The sequence below is a fragment of the Rhodamnia argentea genome, chromosome 1 (genome assembly GCF_020921035.1).
Source record: "Rhodamnia argentea isolate NSW1041297 chromosome 1, ASM2092103v1, whole genome shotgun sequence".
In the NCBI taxonomy this organism is placed as follows: domain Eukaryota; kingdom Viridiplantae; phylum Streptophyta; class Magnoliopsida; order Myrtales; family Myrtaceae; genus Rhodamnia; species Rhodamnia argentea.
In genome coordinates, this window is record NC_063150.1 from 19,787,916 (window position 1) to 19,806,575 (window position 18,660).

General features: G+C 39.6%; 1 protein-coding gene and 1 pseudogene across 3 annotated transcripts in view; one reads left to right on the top strand and one right to left on the bottom strand.

The window, feature by feature from the left end:
• Positions 1 to 18,660, bottom strand: part of LOC115753955 (peroxisomal membrane protein PMP22) — a 491,710-nt gene that overhangs the window by 120,996 nt on the left and 352,054 nt on the right. The gene's annotated exons all lie outside the window — the stretch shown is intronic.
• LOC115733029 overlaps positions 1 to 18,660 on the top strand; it is a 40,910-nt pseudogene that overhangs the window by 3,030 nt on the left and 19,220 nt on the right.

The window sequence follows — 18,660 nt, forward strand, 5'->3', positions numbered from 1 at the left end:
ATGGAAACTGGTTGTGGCCAATTTGCAAGATCAGAGGAATTGGCCTTGATTCAATTTGCTCTACGTGGTGTTCTCTCTTCTCATCCATGGCAGGGCTGATCAGTTGGTTTTTAGAAGGCAGCTTCTGCAAAGAAATTTTCAGTTAATAGGTGCATGGAGCAGCATAAGAACTTTAGCAAGGAAAGTGGCAGGAAAGAAATTAGTATGATTTAGTCCAAAAATTTGAAAACTTCGGCTCCATTCGTTTCGCAGAAAATGAGGTGGTTCTGAAAAATATTTTTCAAAAAGTCATTTTCCAGGAAAATAAGAATATTTGCCGATGTTTGGCTAAAACTTGAAAATAACCTGAAAAATGTTTTCCATCATTGTTCGGGAGAATTGGATTTGATTTTCCTCCATGCACTCATTTAATAAATATCATTTTTTATTTTATGTTTTAATTTCCTTTTTTTTTCTTTTTCCCCCTTCTTCGGCCAATCGCAGACCATAGGGATGGCCGACTATTGGCCACATGCGAGCTCTAGCCTCGCCATAGGCCGGCAAGGCCTCACATCACCTCCCATAGGCCGGTGAGGTCGAGTTCGCCAGCCTCAGGCAAAGTCCTTGCCTCGCCTCGCCTCGCTCGCATGCTTCTAGTTGCCAGACAAAGAATAAGGGAAAAGGAAAAAAAAAAAAAGAATAGAAAAAATTAAACTACAGAAAAATAAAGGAGAAAAATTAAAAAAAAAAATTGAATTTTTTTTAAATAGTAATTAAAAAGAAAAGAAATGCGAAAGAAAAGCAAAAAGAGAAATTATTTCCCTAACTTTTAAATATATATTTTTTATATATTTTTTCCTTGATTTATTTATTTTTTTATAAACCGAATTGTTTTTCGCTAAGGAATGTGCTGTTGCATTGGAGGTTCGGAGCAAAATCTCATGCTTAAGAGTTACTCAAGAGACGAAACTTCTCGAATCTTCTCTCTCTCTCTCTCTCTCTCTTCTTCACGAAGCAATCCGACCGATTCTGCAAGCAAAAACCATGAGACGCAGACCTTACACCTGCATGTTGAGGAAATTTGGGAAAGGCTTAGTTTAGAGATTTTGGAAAATTTGAGGATGGAGTTCAGATAATTTTGGACAAAAAAAGACCATCGCCAATGGTGCCGATAATGTCACGCGGCACGCATGCGATCGTTCGACGAAATCTGTGCCATTGGTGAGATGAAAGATTCAATTGAGACGGTGATGCAGCCGCCGGGTGGGTATGTGTTTCGAGTGATAATGGGATTTGTTACGATCAGCACCTAGGTCCAAAAGGCGCACTACTGGTCAAGGATAAAGATTGGAATTGAGGAAATGTACCGCCAAACCTAAAGATAAGCCACCCGTTGGGGATAGAAGACTTTGGGAGTAAGAAAAGCTCATCACCAAGAGAGCTTCTTGGTTAAGCAATAATCCACTTTTCAAGAATCTCATATATTTATTAATATTCAAGTTCGTCCCTTACAATTAAGAATGCAACTCTCCAAATAGAAGGAATTGAAGTACAAAAAGCCAAACATTTAAAGACATGGGAATCACCCAAACAACTAGCTCGTTAAATCGACATATTCCAATTTGAACAGATCGAATTCAAGCGTAGCCCAAGTTAGTTTTTGCTTGCGATACTAAGGGATCTTCTAGATCGGTCGGCGAAGATTGAGTTGAGCTTGAGAATTGATTGAATGAACCTATGTTCCCGCATCAGAAGAAGGCGCCAATTTTATGGATTACTTTGACACAAACACCAATATGAAGGTCTATCGCAATTTAGAGTTCTTTATTTTAGAGTTCATAGAATGTCGGAAAAATTTCAAATAAGGGCCCCAAGTGCCCTCATTTTCTTAAATTAGGACTTGAAGTTGATATTATTTCAAATAAATGCATGAAGTACCCTTATTGTCTTAAATAAAGATTTGAAGTGGACATTATTTCAAATAAAGATCTAAAGTGGTCATATCAGTAAAAAAAAAAAAAAGGGTGGGGGGAGGGCTTGACTCACTAGTTGATTATAGGCATTTCTGTTATTTTTTTAAGCTTTTTCTGTTTTCTAAAAAAAACTAAAAATAAATAATAAAAAAAAGGAGATAAAGGCATGAGTGGGGCTGCCTTCTTACTCGTGGCCGCTCGCCAATGCCGATAAGGTCACGGCGATGGCCGACACCTCGGTGAGGGCCGGTTGGCCCTCGCGTCGCCTTAGGTGGGAGAGGGCCTTGGCTTTCCCTCGAACCTAGGCGACTCAAGTGCAAATTTGGTAGAGAGTCACAACCCTCTCCAGGCTTTGGCGAGGGCCCACTAGCTCTTGCCTCCGGTCGCCAGGGTCGCTAGCCCTCGCTTAGGCGCCAATGACCCCGTCGATCATTACCACCGCCCCACCACCGGTGAGGCCCCAATTACAGGCAAGGGAGCAGCCCCTCTCGCATGAATCTCCTTCCTTTTATTTGTTTTTTTACTTTTACTTTTTTAAAATTAATTTAATTAAAAATTAGGTTAAAATTATATTTTGACGAAAATGTGTTTAATGGATCGAAATATTTAACTGATCAGTGAGGTGCCAGCTGGTTTATACTTTTGGCTTTCTAAAAAGACCCAAAAAAGCGAATGAATTTCTTATTTGAAATAAACATGACTACAGTAAAATTTTATTTGAGATAAAGAGAGCATTTGAGTCTTTAATTGAAATAATGACCGCTAGGTAGAGATGCTTAAGACTTAAGAGGTTTTGTCTGAAATCTTCCCTAGAAAGCCGAGGCCTTTTGCTGCAAGGGCGAAGAGGGAGGGGACGTGTTTTCATCATTCTGCTCCAATGGCTGCTTCGCCTTCTCAACTTCCGCGCTCCGTGCCCCCAAATTCTGACGAAGAAGAAGAAGAGGTTGTCTCTCTCTCTCTCTCTCTCTCTCTCTCTCTCTCTCTCTCTCTCTCTCTCGGGTTTTATGTACGTTTCGGGGTTCTTTGGTCCTCGATTTCTGGGTCGGCCTGAAAGAGGAAGGCAAGACAAATACAGTGGAAAGAACCGTCTTTTTGGTGAAATGCCTTGTTGAAATTGGAAAATCAGTGCGATCAGGGATTTTTTTTTTTTTTGGGTTGTGTGTGTGTTGCCGTTCCATTTGAGATTTTTCTTGGTGAAGTTCTAGTTTCAAGCCAGTGGCTCAGTTTATTTGGTAAAATGTTTAGAGGCTTTCAAAATTGACTTGTGAAGGTCTAGTTTCGAGCACTTTCTGTTCCAAACAGATACCCGGTTCTTTCTCGGGGCTCTCAGGTTTTTTCGACTTTGTTCATTCTGCGCATGTCGATTCGACTTTCAGTTTGCCGCCATCTTCGGAACCCCATTCGTGTTTTGGTGCCATAGGTGAATCTGTACTTGAAGATCATCAAGACAGTGGCCCTGAAAGCTAGGAGAAGTTCGACGGTGAAGGATGTCAAAGCATTGATTCAGGACAGGGAACAAATCGATGAACATAGTCAGCAGCTTTTTTTCGGGGGCAATTGTCTTGAAGATGGAAAAAGATTAGTTGATTACGGCATCCATGCTGACCCCACGCTCCACCTCATAGTTCAGGACTCGGCTAGTGTGACAGTAAATGTTGAGATCTCATCGAGTAAGAAAAACTTGCTGGTCAAAGTGAAGCTTCCGGATACCGTCCAAAATGTCAAATTGATGATTCAAGCCAAGGAAGGGATACGGCCGGATGAGTTCGCTCTAGTATTCGGCGGAAAGTTGCTCGCGGAGGACAGGACCCTCGCCTCGCTCAACTTGCTGCCAGAGCCAACATTTCATTTGGTTTTCCACCCCAAAGATGATGTGTCAGTTATCGTCCAGATGTCCAATCGCAGAGTCACATTAGGCGCTAAATCTTGGTACACCGTGCGTGATGTCAAAGCCATAGTGGGAGAATTGATGTCTGCGCAGGTCATAAGTTTGTGTATCGTTTATCAGGGGACCCTGCTCGAGGATCACAAGACCTTAGTTTGTTACAACATTGCGGATGGCTCCGTCTTAAAATTGGTGCCTCGAGATGCTCCATTTCAGATATTTGTCAAGTGCTCGACTGGTAAGACTGTTGTTCTTCAGCTTTGTAGGTATGACACGGTCAAGGAAGTAAAGAACAAGCTCCTTCATAAGCTGCAGTTGTATGTGCCAGCCGAATGTCACCATATTTCTTATGTGGGAACAAGGCTTGCTGATAACGGTGACCTGGCGAGTTATGGCATCCAAGAGAATTCGACTCTCTTTGAGATTATCTCACCTCGTCGTAAATGAAATGCCTGGAATTTGCAAGTATCTGAGTGAACAGAATCATAGTTTTTGGCTTTTGAATTAGATGCAATTTTGAACAGAAAGCTGGAAATTAGTATCTGATATTTGTTATACCTGATGTTAATTTCCTTGGTATGTCATTAGTACATCATGCCTGATGAAGGTCCAATGTATATCTCTGATTCCTTGCACTGAATATCTGGACATCGTAGAATCTCAGCAGTAAATTATTTTGCGGGTTATTCTGTTTGATCAATGTTGTTTGACCCACCACCAGATAAACCCTTTTATTTCCTCCTCTGTAATTGGTTGAACACCAAGGTGGCATGGCATAAAGCTGGGGCGACTCTACCCCGAGACCCAAATTCTGGCTTCCTCCAGAATGTCGGGTGGCGTCTTAGTGAGTCCTGTGTGTCCTTAACGTTTTGCAAGAACGAGTACTGGCTTGCTGCCCCGCTTTGCTCCGTATCTGTGCAACAACAAGCCTGCACAGGGATATCATTAGAATGCATTTGGGACTTGAGAAGGACGGGGATTGGATTTGATTTGAATTGCTATAACTTATAGTTGGCATACCTTTTAGCTTTCATATATAGTCTGTCACAATACTAAGTATACCAATTCTATTGACGAGTCTTAGTATGTTTAGCGTTACTTAAAATACGTGCTATACCCTTTTCAAAGCACACTAGCATGCATGTCATAGAGCTTGCCTACCTCAACTTCCTTTACTTCAAAGTCTTGAGAACATGCAAGACAAGGATTTCCATATGTTTCTGATACTGAGCTCGATCCATTTAACCTAAAAAAAAAAAGAGCAACGATTAGCTAGTAATCAATAGGTAATCTTACGTGTCACCAACTTCCACATAGTGGCTAGTTCTCTTCTTCAGGAAAGCGATTACACATAAAATAAAATGAAACTTGGAGAGTACAGAGAGGGGTAAAGAAAATGACAAGGACCAAGAAAAGAAGTCTCATAGATCGCCATCCAAATAGATTGCAAAGTGGCCACCCCCACCAGTCGCTAAAAAGTTAGAGGAGCAGAGAGTGTAATACCGATTGGCCCCTGTTTATATGTATTGTCAGGATGCATGCACCTTGGCAACTATGCGTTTCTAACCATTGTTGTCGGAAAGGAAATATAAAGGAGAGGAACAAAACTTGATAGGGCAAACTAAACTAGCACTTGAACGCAGGAACCATGAATATCCAAGGAGACATGCACAACTTTCGCTATTTCACTATAAACATCTAGAGAGAGAGAGAGAGAGAGAGAGAGAGAGAGAGAGAGAGAGAGGGAGGGAGGGAGGGAGGGAGGGAGGGAGGGAGAGAGAGTAGAAAATGAAAGAATCATAATTTTGGAACTAATAAATTTTCCTTGTTCTTGAAATTGACATCTAATTTTGGGCAAGCTATACAGTGTTTTAGAGCTAGGGTGTGTCTATATCCACCTTTACCTTTTGCTTACTCTAAAATAAGCAGCACAATACTTCGACTATCTTTTTAAGTACTAAACACTTGAAAATTTCACAATATACGAATGTTGATGCGCAAATTCGTATATGTACATATTTTTCAAAATTTTTAGAAAAAATTGGATAATATGTTATATTTTACTCCAAAAACCAGAAAGTACTTTAATTCTAAACAGACAAGCCCTAAATTCTTATCTGAATGGACATGTGATGATTCCATTTGGATTCGAATTTCAATCAACGACAGTAAGTTCTATTGCTGAATTAAGGATTTTAGCACAAAAGGTATGCGACCATTATCAAGCACAAGCTAATGCGGCATAAAAACTCGTCTACGGCATAAAAACTCGTCAACGACAAAAGAATAATTTTTATGCAAACAAATTAGAGCCATCGATAGCTTGACGAAATAAATTTCTAGATGAAAGGAAGAGGAGAAATCAAGCACTGTAGGGCGGTATACAACTGGATGACCAAGTGCATCTGTGAAAACAACAAATCCCATAAGATGCTTGCAAACGCCATTCAAATAGAATCTTAAGCATATCTTCCAGAGAAGTCTAAGGGTGAAACTTCATAGGATCTCTTCCCTTGGCTTCTCAATATAGAATTACCCATCTGATCGTCATGTCAAAGGATTATCTCGTCAACTTCTCTGCTGATGCAACGAAGAGTGGCATGCAAAGGCTTATATAGAGATTGGGAAGGACAAAGTAGACAGGTTCATAGAAACCAGACATGCAGCTCATCTGTTTGAGACTTCACTAAGTAAAATTAGGCTTAAAGGAGATAAAATTAAAATCCTAACTTAGGAAAAAACAAAATACCTTCTTCAGAAATTTAAATTGATCGTGTACCATGTCTTCTTCTCCACCTCCTCCAGCTTCTTGTTTAACCATTGATAAGACTTCTAATTAATTCTTCATCATCAGAAATGTCGTCCTCATTATGTCTCCCATCACTTTCCCCATCACCTCTTTCATTAGTGGGAGGTACGGGAGGAACCCGTTCGTCATTTAATTGGAGGTGTTGCATGACCCTTTGCATCCGAGACCGCATTTGACACTCGAAGGATTTATGTTGCTCATCCATCTGTTTGATTTGCTCATCTTTCTGTGCAAGCTGGTCTTTGACCAATTTAATCTCTTCGTCCTTCTCTTCAAGCAAATGTCTAAGTTGGGTCATTTCCTCCTCCATACGTGTCCTCTTTGAAGCAGCCGTGCTGAAGGACGAACTTCCAGCCGCCTTTCCAGTGCACACCCTTGACATGGATCCTAGGCCATATATTTTCCCACCCATTGCCTCCATCCACAATGCTTGTTCGTCAGCCGCTGAAAGTTCATCCGCACTCCCACTTGCACCGCCACTAGCCGTCTTGATTAACGGCTCATCATATTTTTCCTACATCAACAAAATATATATGAAAATAAAATAACTTCATATATCTAACTACCATAAACATTGAATGCATTCATTCATGGTTTTCAAACCGTGTTTCCATAAAGTGAAAAGTAGATAACCTTACATACCTTAATACATTTTGCTCGGTTGTTAGTCCATGTCTTATCTTTTTTTTTTTGAAATGTTCGTTCAAATGTAGCGAAATACGTCGGCTCCATCCCCAATTCATGTGCCTAAAAAATTGAAACATAAATGAGCAATTAAATTAAACTAACTTACCATATATTTATCAGAACGTACCATCCTTTTTCTATGCTCTGCAACGTTGATGGAGCCTCCAGCATAAGTCACAGACCCTTCAGAAGAACAAGAAGCTCGATTCTTCTTATTCTGTTCACTCCTTCCCTTATTTTTTTCACTCTCCCAACTTGTCTTCATTTTCGCCCAATCGTCACCGGTGATAAAATCCGGCTTGACATTTTGTGTCTTTGCTTTATTCATCACGTTGCGAATGTGATCACTAGCTTTTTTTCTTAAAAATTCTTCTAATTTCCTCCTCCTCCGATTCCTCCCATCTGAACTTTCGCTGTAATCAATGGAAAAAACAACTGATTTCATTTATGCCAAACTTAGTTTGTGAGAAAACAAAAGAACATAACTTACCTTGAACTCATTCCACCACAAATCCTTCACTTGTCTTGGAGCGGTACTATAACTAATCCACGACCCCCTCCAATAGTTATTCACAATTTTATTAAGTACCCGCATCACTCGCAGAGCATCATCGAATCCGCAAATAAGGACAATGCATTTCACATCCATATCTAAAACCAAACAACGGGATGACCATAAATGTTGCATGTACGTTAAAAAAAAGTACTTACGAATCTCCAAATGGCCTTATCATGGTCCGACTATCTTCTTCGGGTGTGCTTCCCTCATCATGCGAGTGTTCCACTGAAGAAGGTGGAATAGAAGCACGTGGAACTGAAGTACATTCAGGTCGGATGGGTCCTTCGGCGGGTAGCGGTTGAGAGTGAGAGGAAAGGGCCGGGGGACGAGCCGGGGAAGGAAAAGGTGAATGGGAAGGGCCTGGTCTTCCTTGTGAAGATGCACCATGGATGTGACCTCTACGCTTATACTAACAATTAAAAAGGTTAGACAAACGTAAGCAAAAATAAGAACATGTATTAGGGACACATAATGAAGCTTACCATTTTATTTCGAAGAGCAAGTGAGAAGTGTAAGGAACTTGCTATCGCCTCTAATAAATACCAAGCTCTGACTAAATCCTAAACGAGATGTATTCAGTATCCAGATTCCGTATAACATTGCATGAAGGAAAAGAAGTGAGAACCCACAAGAATTAAGACCATCTACATGACTAACAGGTAACGAACAGGAAATCAAGATTTCATGAGCATTTTGGACATCATATTTCATGAATGAGTTGAAACTTTGCAAAACTAGTTTCATTCTTAGCAAGCTACAGCCCTGACCCCACAATATTGTCCTTAAGCAGAAGGAAATGAACTAAAACCAGTTTCTGAAATAGCACCTCTTTTGGGCAAAGCATGAGGAAATATCTTAAGACAATTATTTCTGCCTTTGTAGTTTTTAGTTTCCTTTTTGCTTCTTTTAACAGATGTGAATATGTAATATATTCAAATGTGATAAATCTATGCCAAAAGTCTGGTGGTTCCAAGTAATGTAGCTTAGTTATGTTTCTTATGAAGGGTAACGCTAGCTAAGCATTTAGTTGCTTAAACACTACTCCATCTACCCGTTTAAAGTGCTCTCTGCTATGTGAATTTTGTTTTTCACACACACATACACACAAGACTTGGTCATCATCTTCTCGCTTCTATGAGGATGGTTGTCAAATCATGATTTGGGTACTCGGTTAAGGAGTTGAAACCATGAAAATTCTAAATCAGAATAATGGAATGAATGGAATATAAGCAGCTAATGATTCTACTACCAGTTGAAATGGCATTTGTTTTTTGAAGCAAGTGTTCTGGGGCTGACTAACTTAATATAGCATTGTCCTATTCTCATGCAAAAATTAGTGATTCAGCAACACTTCATTTTAAGTGGACTATAGGAAAAGACAGTTATGAATGACCAAGTGTCAATTCCGAAACTATATGAGTTGTAATGCAGTTTTTAAAACCTAAAAGAACTACCGAATGATCCCATAGACATAAACAAAAACATCAAAATCTGTTTCTTGTGATGTTCCGTCCGAGCACGCTTATAGAAAACTGGGAATGTACTGATAGGAATTTCATTATCAAGCTTGTACTTCAAATTCCTCAGTCTAGCTTTCTATGGTTCTCCGTTATATGACCTGGTATTCTTGTCTTTAGGTGTTGGAGGCAGCGAAGCGTCTTCATTTGAAGGAACATGCTGTATGTGATGGTTCGGGAAACATTTTCAAATTAGCTGCACCAGTGGAATTCAAGGGTATTGTGGGTAGTGATGACAAGTTATCTTATTGGGCAGCTTATCTCTCCTCTTCTTGGTTTGCTGGTTGATTTGTGATCATTCTGAGTATAACATCATATTTTACTCATAGTATGTCGAAACAATGTGCTTTCATTGTTCTTGCCATTTTGGATATATTCATTATCTTGCTGTTTTCCTCGGTTTCTCGCTTATTTTTTACCTTTTGGCTTGCTCTAGTTCTTAAGGCCCCTTTCACTTTATTCTCAAGGTACTCTTAACAGCTTAACAGTATAGCGTGCACTGTCTTTTTGCTGGAGAGAGAAAGATGAATTAACGCCGTGATGATAGAAAAAACAACCATTCTCTTCTTCATCGTTCGAGCCGGTTCCATTCGATTCGATTAACTAAACCGAACTGAAAAATTAAATGGAACGGAAAACTTACCCGAGCTCTCTGAACCCACTCCGCAATATCGCGCTTCTCCTCCACCAAGGGTAACGAGCTCCGACCCCGACCTCTACGGCGCCTTCTACCCCACGACGGTGCTCCGATCGTCGGCCAAGGTCAAGAAGCTGATCTTCGTCGAGTACACGACGCGGGCGCACAACGACGTCTTGCGGCGATCGAGTACCTAACGCCGAGAACCGGGAGGGGCGTAAGACAGAAGAGAGAGTGACCTAATCGCACATGAAGCCCTCTTTTTTTGCGACGAAATGCTATTGTCGTCGCAAATTTACGACGAAAGGGCATTTTCGTCGCAAAAATTTGCGACGAAATGCTATTGTCGTCGCAAATGTGCGACAAAATGGTATTTTTGTCGCAACAATTTGCGACAAAATGGTATTTTTGTCGCAACAATTTGCGACAAAATGCTACTGTCGTCGCAAATTTGCGATGAAATGCTATTTTCATGGCAACCTTTTGCGACGAAATGGTATTTTCGTTGCAACATTTGCGATGAAAGGGTATTTTCGTCGCAAACGTGTGCGACGAAATGGTATTTTCGTCGCAAAACAAGAACTCAGGGCAAAAATAGTTTCTCGTCGCAAAAGAAGAAGTCACGACGAAATTCACTATCCGTGGGAAATTTTGCGACGTCATAGAGTTTTCGTTGGAAATTTTGCAATGAAAAATTTTTTCGTTGGCAATGTTGCCACGAAAATGATATTCGTCACAAATTTACTGCGACGAACATTATCTTGTTGGAAATTTCCTACAACGAATAATCCGTATCGTCGCATTTTTGTTGCGATGAAATTCACTTCGTTGCAAATTTTGCGACGAAATTATGTTATCGTCGCAAAATTTGCGAGGAAGTGAATTTTGTCGCAAATTTTTTCCCAAAAAAGAAACCTAGCCGCGGTATAAATAGAGGCAAAAAAAAAAATTTTGGGGCGTTGCCCCCGAACCCCCACGTGAGATCTATTCGCACCGCTATACTTGGTCTAATTCATGCCTAACTCAGAGCAAGCGAACTAAATCTCAATTTTTCTCCACTTTTGGGCCACACAAAAATATATCGGGTCCTTTACTCAAAAAATATATATATGTCGAGTCAAGTGATAAACCGGACCAAATACATAAAATTTAAGACATATTTAACAACAACAACATAAAGTCGTCACAAATGTGCGGCGAATGTCCTATCCAATGCAAAATCATCAAATTGACCGACGAATGTCCTATTAGTGAAAGTGTCAAAAATCCTAATCTTCGTCTTCATCTTCGTCTTTATCTTCATCTTCATCTTCATCTTTGTCTTCATCTTCATCTTCATCTTCTTCAAGACTATCATATTCAACCTCTGTCTCAAAATCAACTTCTTCAACACCTTCTACATTTGATTCGCGAATTTCATTTGGATCCACATCTATGACAGCTCCGCATGGATCTCGTAAAGTCGGAATGTTATATTCTTCAACTTCAACCGTGTTACAAACTTCCTCTTGTTGATACGCTGTATCCTTCTAGTGTTCCTCGATTTTTCTTCGTGCTTTGGTTTGACATACAGCCCACCAATCAACTTTGTCACGTTTCAAACTAGGATATGATGCATAATATACTTGAATTGCTTGTTGTGCCAAGACAAATGGTTCATATTTCATATACTTTTTCTTGTGATTTATTTCAACCAAATTAAATTTCGTATGCACCTTCATTCCTCTGACGGGGTCGAACCATGTGCACTTAAATAACACAACCCGCATTAATGGTCCAGGGTACTCTATCTCTATGATTTCATCCAACAAGCCATAAAAATCATCTTTCGCACTGCCACCGTTAGATAACCGAAAACACACACCACTATTCATTGTGGCTTTTCCCATTCCGTATTCTCTAGTGTGAAAATTGTACCCGTTTATGAAATATGCTAGCCAAGTTCGTACCATTCTTTTTTGACCCCATGATAGATGATACAACAATCCTTGCTCTTCGACTTAATCATGTGTCTTGTGAACCTGAAGTCACACACGCAAAGTTAATAATATTTTTTGAATTACTGATTTATAAAATATTAATAACTTGCTTTTAGTCCATAGGCAACTTACATGTATTTTGAACCATGCTGCAAATTGTTTATTGCATAAACAATCGAACTCATTTGGTGGTAGTCCATACATTGAAGTTCGAAAAATCCTATTAATAAATACCATATATATATATATATATTAGTGAATGCTTGACACATAATAAATATATTTGCAAAAGTACACTTACTCGAAGTATGGCTCCACTTCCGGACAGTTCAGCAAAATATATGTATGGGTTGCCCGCTATTCTTCGTCTGTTAAGTAACGAGACTTACATGCGCCGCTTGGTCGACCAAGATAATTGAAAATAGAGAATGATTTGCAATTGGGATCAATGGGCCCCTCATCATTTCTTCCCGCTCTCCGCCTCTTGCACTGCACGTGCGGCTCAAAATAGTATGATGCAAATGTTGTCACTTCTTCCATAATATATGCATTACAAATTGAAGCTTCAACACATGCCTTGTTCTTCGCTTTTCTTTTCAAATGATATAAGAACCTAGTTGCAATAGGGAAAAGTTCATTAGAACATAATAAGTAATAAAGCAATTTCAAATTTATTAAAAAATATATTTTACCTCTCAAATGGATACATCGAGCGAAATTGGACGGGACCTACAACTTTAGCCTCAAAAGGCAAGTGAACTAAAAGATGCTCCATTGAATCAAAGAACGATAGAGGGAATATCCTTTCTAAATTGCAAAGAATGATTGGAATATCTCCCTCCAACTTCTCCATGTGTGATACTTTTAATCTTGTTGAGCAAATATCATGAAGAAAATTACTTAACTCTGTGATGGCGCCCCATACAAAGTTTGGGAGAAGTTCCTTGAAAGCTATTGGAATTAGTCTTTTCATAAATATGTGGCAATCATGGCTCTTTCGGACCTGTCAACTTGCATTCATTTAAATCAACACATCTCTTGATGTTTGAAGCGTACCCATCGGGAAATCGTACTGATTTCAACCATTGACAAATAACCCTTTTCTGCTCCCCGTCCAATGTGTAAATTACTTTTGGTTTTGGTCTCCTACCGCTTGCATCCACTTCTAGTGCTGGCCAATCACAAATAACTCTCATATCTTTTCTTGCATTCAAGTTGTCTTTCGTCTTTCCAGTGACATCCATCAGAGTATTGATGACGTTATCGAAAACATTCTTTTCTATGTGCATGACGTCAAGATTATGACGAATAAGATGGGTTTTCCAATATGGTAAATCCCAAAATATACTTCGCTTAGTCCACTTATGTGCGCTTCCGTACGCAATAGTCGTGCCATAGGGTTTTCAACAACAATCGGAAAGTCATACACTCGCTCCCAAATTTGATCACCGATCAACCTCAATGGTGGGGGTGTTCTTTCAATCCTGTTCTTGATGAACTCTTTTTTATTCCTTCGGAATGTATGATTTATCGGCAAAAATTGTCTGTGACAATCAAAATAACTGGCCTTCTTACCATGTTTTAATCTGAATGACTCTGATCTCTCCATACATATCGGACATCCTAAGATCCCAATTGTACTCCATCCAGATAGCATCCTATAAGCTAGAAAGTCATTTATCGTCCAAAGAAGTGCATCATTCATTACAAATGTTTGATCAGTAGAAACATCATATATAAGAACACCTTCATCCCACAGTTGTCGTAACTCCGCAATCAATGGTTGCATATAAACATCTATCAATTTTTTTGGATTTTGCGGGCCGGGCACGATCAACGTCAAAAACATATAAGGTGTCTTCATGCACATACCAGGTAGCGGATTGCACGGAGTTAGGATAACTGGCCAACATGAATAACTTTTTCCTGATTTCCCAAATGGGGCAAATCCATCAGCACAGAGACCTAACTTGATGTTTCGAGGCTCCATCGCAAACTCGGGATGTGTTCTATCAAAATGTTTTCATGCCTCTGCATCTGAAGGATGACACATCAAACCCTTCTCGGTTTCATGATTTGCATGTCAATTCTTGTGTTCAGCGGTGGCTTTAGACACATAAAGCCTTTGCAATCCGGGGATTAAGGGCAGATAAAACAATTGCTTATATGGTCTACACTTCTGATAATGACCCCGCCTCCCGCTAATCTTGTACCTCGATTGGCCACAGAATTTGCAAGATTCGGCATTTTCATCATCCCCCCAATATAACATACAACCCGTACTACATACATCAATCCTTACCACTAGAAGACCTAAGTCATCCATTAGCTTCTTCATGTCATAAAAATTACCTGGCATGATATTATTGCGAGGCATTGCTTCCCGCATTACATCAACAAAAGAGTTGAAGCAATTCTCGAACACATTATGCTCTGCCTTGATATTTAACAGTCTTGCTGTCACCGATAACCTAGTGTGGTTGTCACAACCTGCCCATAAAGGTTCATCTGCTGCTTTCAACACTTCATAAAACCGATTAGATGTAAAAGTTTCATTGTACACATTCTCATCAAAACCCGTTGCTCCTGCCTCTTCCATTTGTGATGCATAGCTATTACCCACTTGTTCAAATGTAGAAGCAAAACTAGTACTCCCATGGTTCGATTCTCAAATGAAATTCTGACCCAGTGCATCAATCACTATCCTCTGATATGGGTTCAATTGATTATAATAGCTACATTCCTCCCTAACTGAAAATTGGTCACTTGTTCCATATCCTTCATCGGATATAAATTGTTCACCATGGCAAGTCCAATTATAATAGTTCGGAGTGAACCCAAATCTACAAAGATGTTCTCTAACTTTGTCACACGCATGAAATTTATTATTACCGCACCTTTTACATGGACACCTTAACTTATTTCCATCCATCAACTCAAATTTACCACTAGCAAACTCCAAAAACTGTTCCAACCCGATACGAAACTCATCGGTCAATCCTCGACGTCCAGGTAAGTTCTTATTATACATCCAAGCCCTCTCTCTTTGCATTGTGTACGTATAAAAATTAAAAAATCTCTTAAAATATTAAAATACCATATCTACTATTTAATATTCTTAATTAAAATCGTCAAATTGTAAAAGTTAAAATACACTTAGCCACGAAACAACTACTTTCAAATTGAAAAAAAAGGCAAAAAAAAAAAAACATTTTGCAACAACATACAATTTTCGTCACAAAACAACAAAGCGTAGTTTGTGACAAAATTCAGTTTTCGTGGCAAATTTTGCGACGAACGTGCCCTTTTCGTCGCAAATTCGCGGACTTCATCCGGAACCTACAAAAGACGAAATTCACTGCAAGTCCGCAACCCTATATGAACCTTTTTTCGCAAAAATGTCACAAATATTATCGCTAATCTTGCGTTACTACACGTACACGTTAACTTATGAGCTCAACATTACTTCGCAATTTAATACAAAAAAAAAAGTTGCAATGTCAACAAGGCTTACCCAAGTATTCGATCGAATAGTTTGTAGGAGAAAGTGCTCAATTTGATGAAAATCGCAACATTCGCTTGGATTGCGAGATCTTCAAATAGACGCGTATCTAAAAAAAGACAAACAAAAATTACTTAAGATTCATGAAGCTTGTAGCATTTGATAGAAGAAAATGATGAAATAAACAATAATATATTCTATGATTACCATAAGTCACAAATGAAAATGGAGAAGCGAGAAGACAGAAGGCAAAATGAAGAGAGGAGAGAGCGGTCAAACAACAAAAGTGCGAACTGGAGAGAGACAGACAAGAGTGGGGTGAGAGAGAAGGTCACAAGATTTTAAAAGGGAAACTTTAATCAGCCACGAATTTAGCCACGAAATATTGAAATTTGCCACGCAAAAGTGTTGGTGAAGTTTAGAGATGATTTTTAGCGACAAAAACATGTTTTCGTCGCAAAACAATCGACCCCAATTGCGACAAAACTTAGTTTTCATCACAAATTTTGCGACAAAATTTATTTTTCGTTGCAAATTTTGCGACGAAATTTAGTTTTCGTGGCAAATTTTGCGACAAACTTTAGTATACCTTGCAAATTTAGCGACGAAATTCCATTTGGTCGCTACATTTGCGACGAACATTAATTCGTGGGAAATTTTGCAACGAAAACTAAATTTTGTCGCAAAATAACCGAGCGCATGTTACGACAAAATTCAATTTTCGTCGCACAATTTGCGACGACAATATTATTCGTCACAAAATTTGCGAAGAAAATAATATTCGTTGCACATTTTGCGATGAAATGTAGTTTTGGTCGCTAAATTTGCGAGGAATCGAGTTTTCGTCGCTAAATTTGCGACGAATTTAGTTTTCGTCGCTAAATCTGTGACGAAATTGAGTTTTTGTCGCTAAATTTGTGACGAAAAAAAAATTTCGTCACAAATTAGCAATGAAATTTCGTTGTCGCTATTTTCGTCGCAAATTTGCAACAAAAACTCAATGCGTCGCAAAATGCGTCGCAAATTTGCCACAAATTTTTTCCGTCGCTAATTTTCGTGGCTAAATCCGTTTTTTTTTTTTTTTTAGTGATTGCTTCTGTTCAAAATACAAGAACTATTGGCAAATTCCTTCCTCTTATATTTGGAGGAAGCTTCTTAAACTCAGGACAGAGACAAAGCCCCTTGTTCAATAAGCTGTTTGTGACGGTGAATGCATCTTCTTATGATTTCATCCCCGGTATAATCGAACATTTTTCCGCTCGACGGTTTATGATTCAGGGCTTTCATTGTAAGACGAAGTAGCATGTGTAGTTAATGATGGAAACTGTGTGTGGCCAATTGCAAGATCAGAGGATTTGGCCCTGATTCAATTTGCTCTGTGCTGTGGTCTCTTCTCATCCATGGCTGGCGGGTGTTTGGAAGGCAGCTTCTTTGAAGAAATTCTCAGTTAGCTGCCCATGCTACTTCAGCAAGGAAATTGGCAGTATGATTTACTCGATACATTCCAAAGCTTAGTTTCATGTGTTAGCTCGGTCTATTGAACAAAATCTCAACAAAGGACAGAATAAATGACCCTTGTGGTTTGTGTTAGGCCTGTCTTCAATCCAGAAATCAATTATTCATGGGATGTGCTGTTGCTAGGGAGGTTTGTAGCAAAATCTCATGCTGAAGAGTTCCTCGAGTGAGGAAATTTCTAGAGGATCGTAGCAGTGGACCAGTTCACCTGCAAACTGCAAATGGAGAACAAGCTCTGAGAAAAAGAGCGCAACGAAGCACAAGCTCTGAGGCTTTGCTAAGAGGTTGCTGGGAACATATGCGGATGAGGACCATGGATTGGTGAAATCGATGGATTTGGGCATGGGTGATCAAGACTGCTATGTGGACAACAGAGTCAACCGGTTTGACAGAAGCAGTAATCTCTCAGACCTTCCCAATTATTCAAATACAAGCGCTTCAAATGAGGTAGCTGCATACTATGTTTATGGGCCGATGTTCTGCGATAAACCCAGCTTGAGCACAGTTTCCAAGGAAGGAGGAGGAGGAGGAGGTAGAGGGACATGAAGAGGCTTCGAACGAAGAAGTAGAGAAAGAAGTGCTCAATAACTTTTCTCCAAGAACTTGCGAGCGATACAGTGGAATCATTGAACGTGAAAGATGCAGCCTCTTCTGATGGTTAAGGATCCAAAATATATTCACACTGTGCGGGAACTATAGGGAGCTTTCCCAACACATTGGAGCACCACTAATAGAGAAAAGAGGGTCAGAGAATGTTGATCCCTAAACAACTGCCATCATGATGATTAAAGAAGACCCCCTTGGGAAGACTCTTACTAAAGAGATTTTGAAGAGTACACATGATTCTGCAGTTGGCAATCAAATCCTCTTGGAGGCGAACACAAAATCCATATGACAAACCAAAAATCTGTTGCTTTCAACCCAGACAAAAGAGATGAAAGTGGCAGAACTCCAGGTGACCAAAAGCCGGGCACCTAATGACCTAGCACTGGATTTAAAGGAGAATTGTGATCCTTCTAGCAATGGATCCGATGAACAAATAGAGGTATGTGGGAAGCGGGAAGCATCGAAGGAAAATGCTGGGAACATTATCACCACGCTTAAGGCTGTGAAGGAACTGGCAGATTTAAGGAAGCTCAAAGAGATTTATATTGAGGCAGATAATCAGGCTTTCACTTTCCTTGTGCTCGGGGCATGTCATACTGTATTCTCTACATTCTTCTTGTTTTATGAATATTTCTTTGGTAGAATTGTCAGGTACGCAAATTTACTGAACTGTGGAGAACATAACCACAAACAAATGGATGACTGTCTGGTTCTGCTGGACATAATGACAATGGATAACCGACCATGTCTTTTACCCGATTATTGCTGTGATTGCTCTTATGTCATTCCTGTTTTACTTGGTGACCATGTCTTGTGTGGTCCTGTGAAAATCCTTGCTAAGAAACTTCTTGAGCATGCTAAGTTACTTAAAGCCAAGTTTTCTTGAAACACAACATGGCAAGTTCTTGTATGAATAGTCTGAAATTGCATATTCTATTTCCATTCCTCTTTTGTTTATCTTTCATATAAGACCGCTAGCAGCTTTCACCTGTCTCTTGTTTCTCGTTCTTCT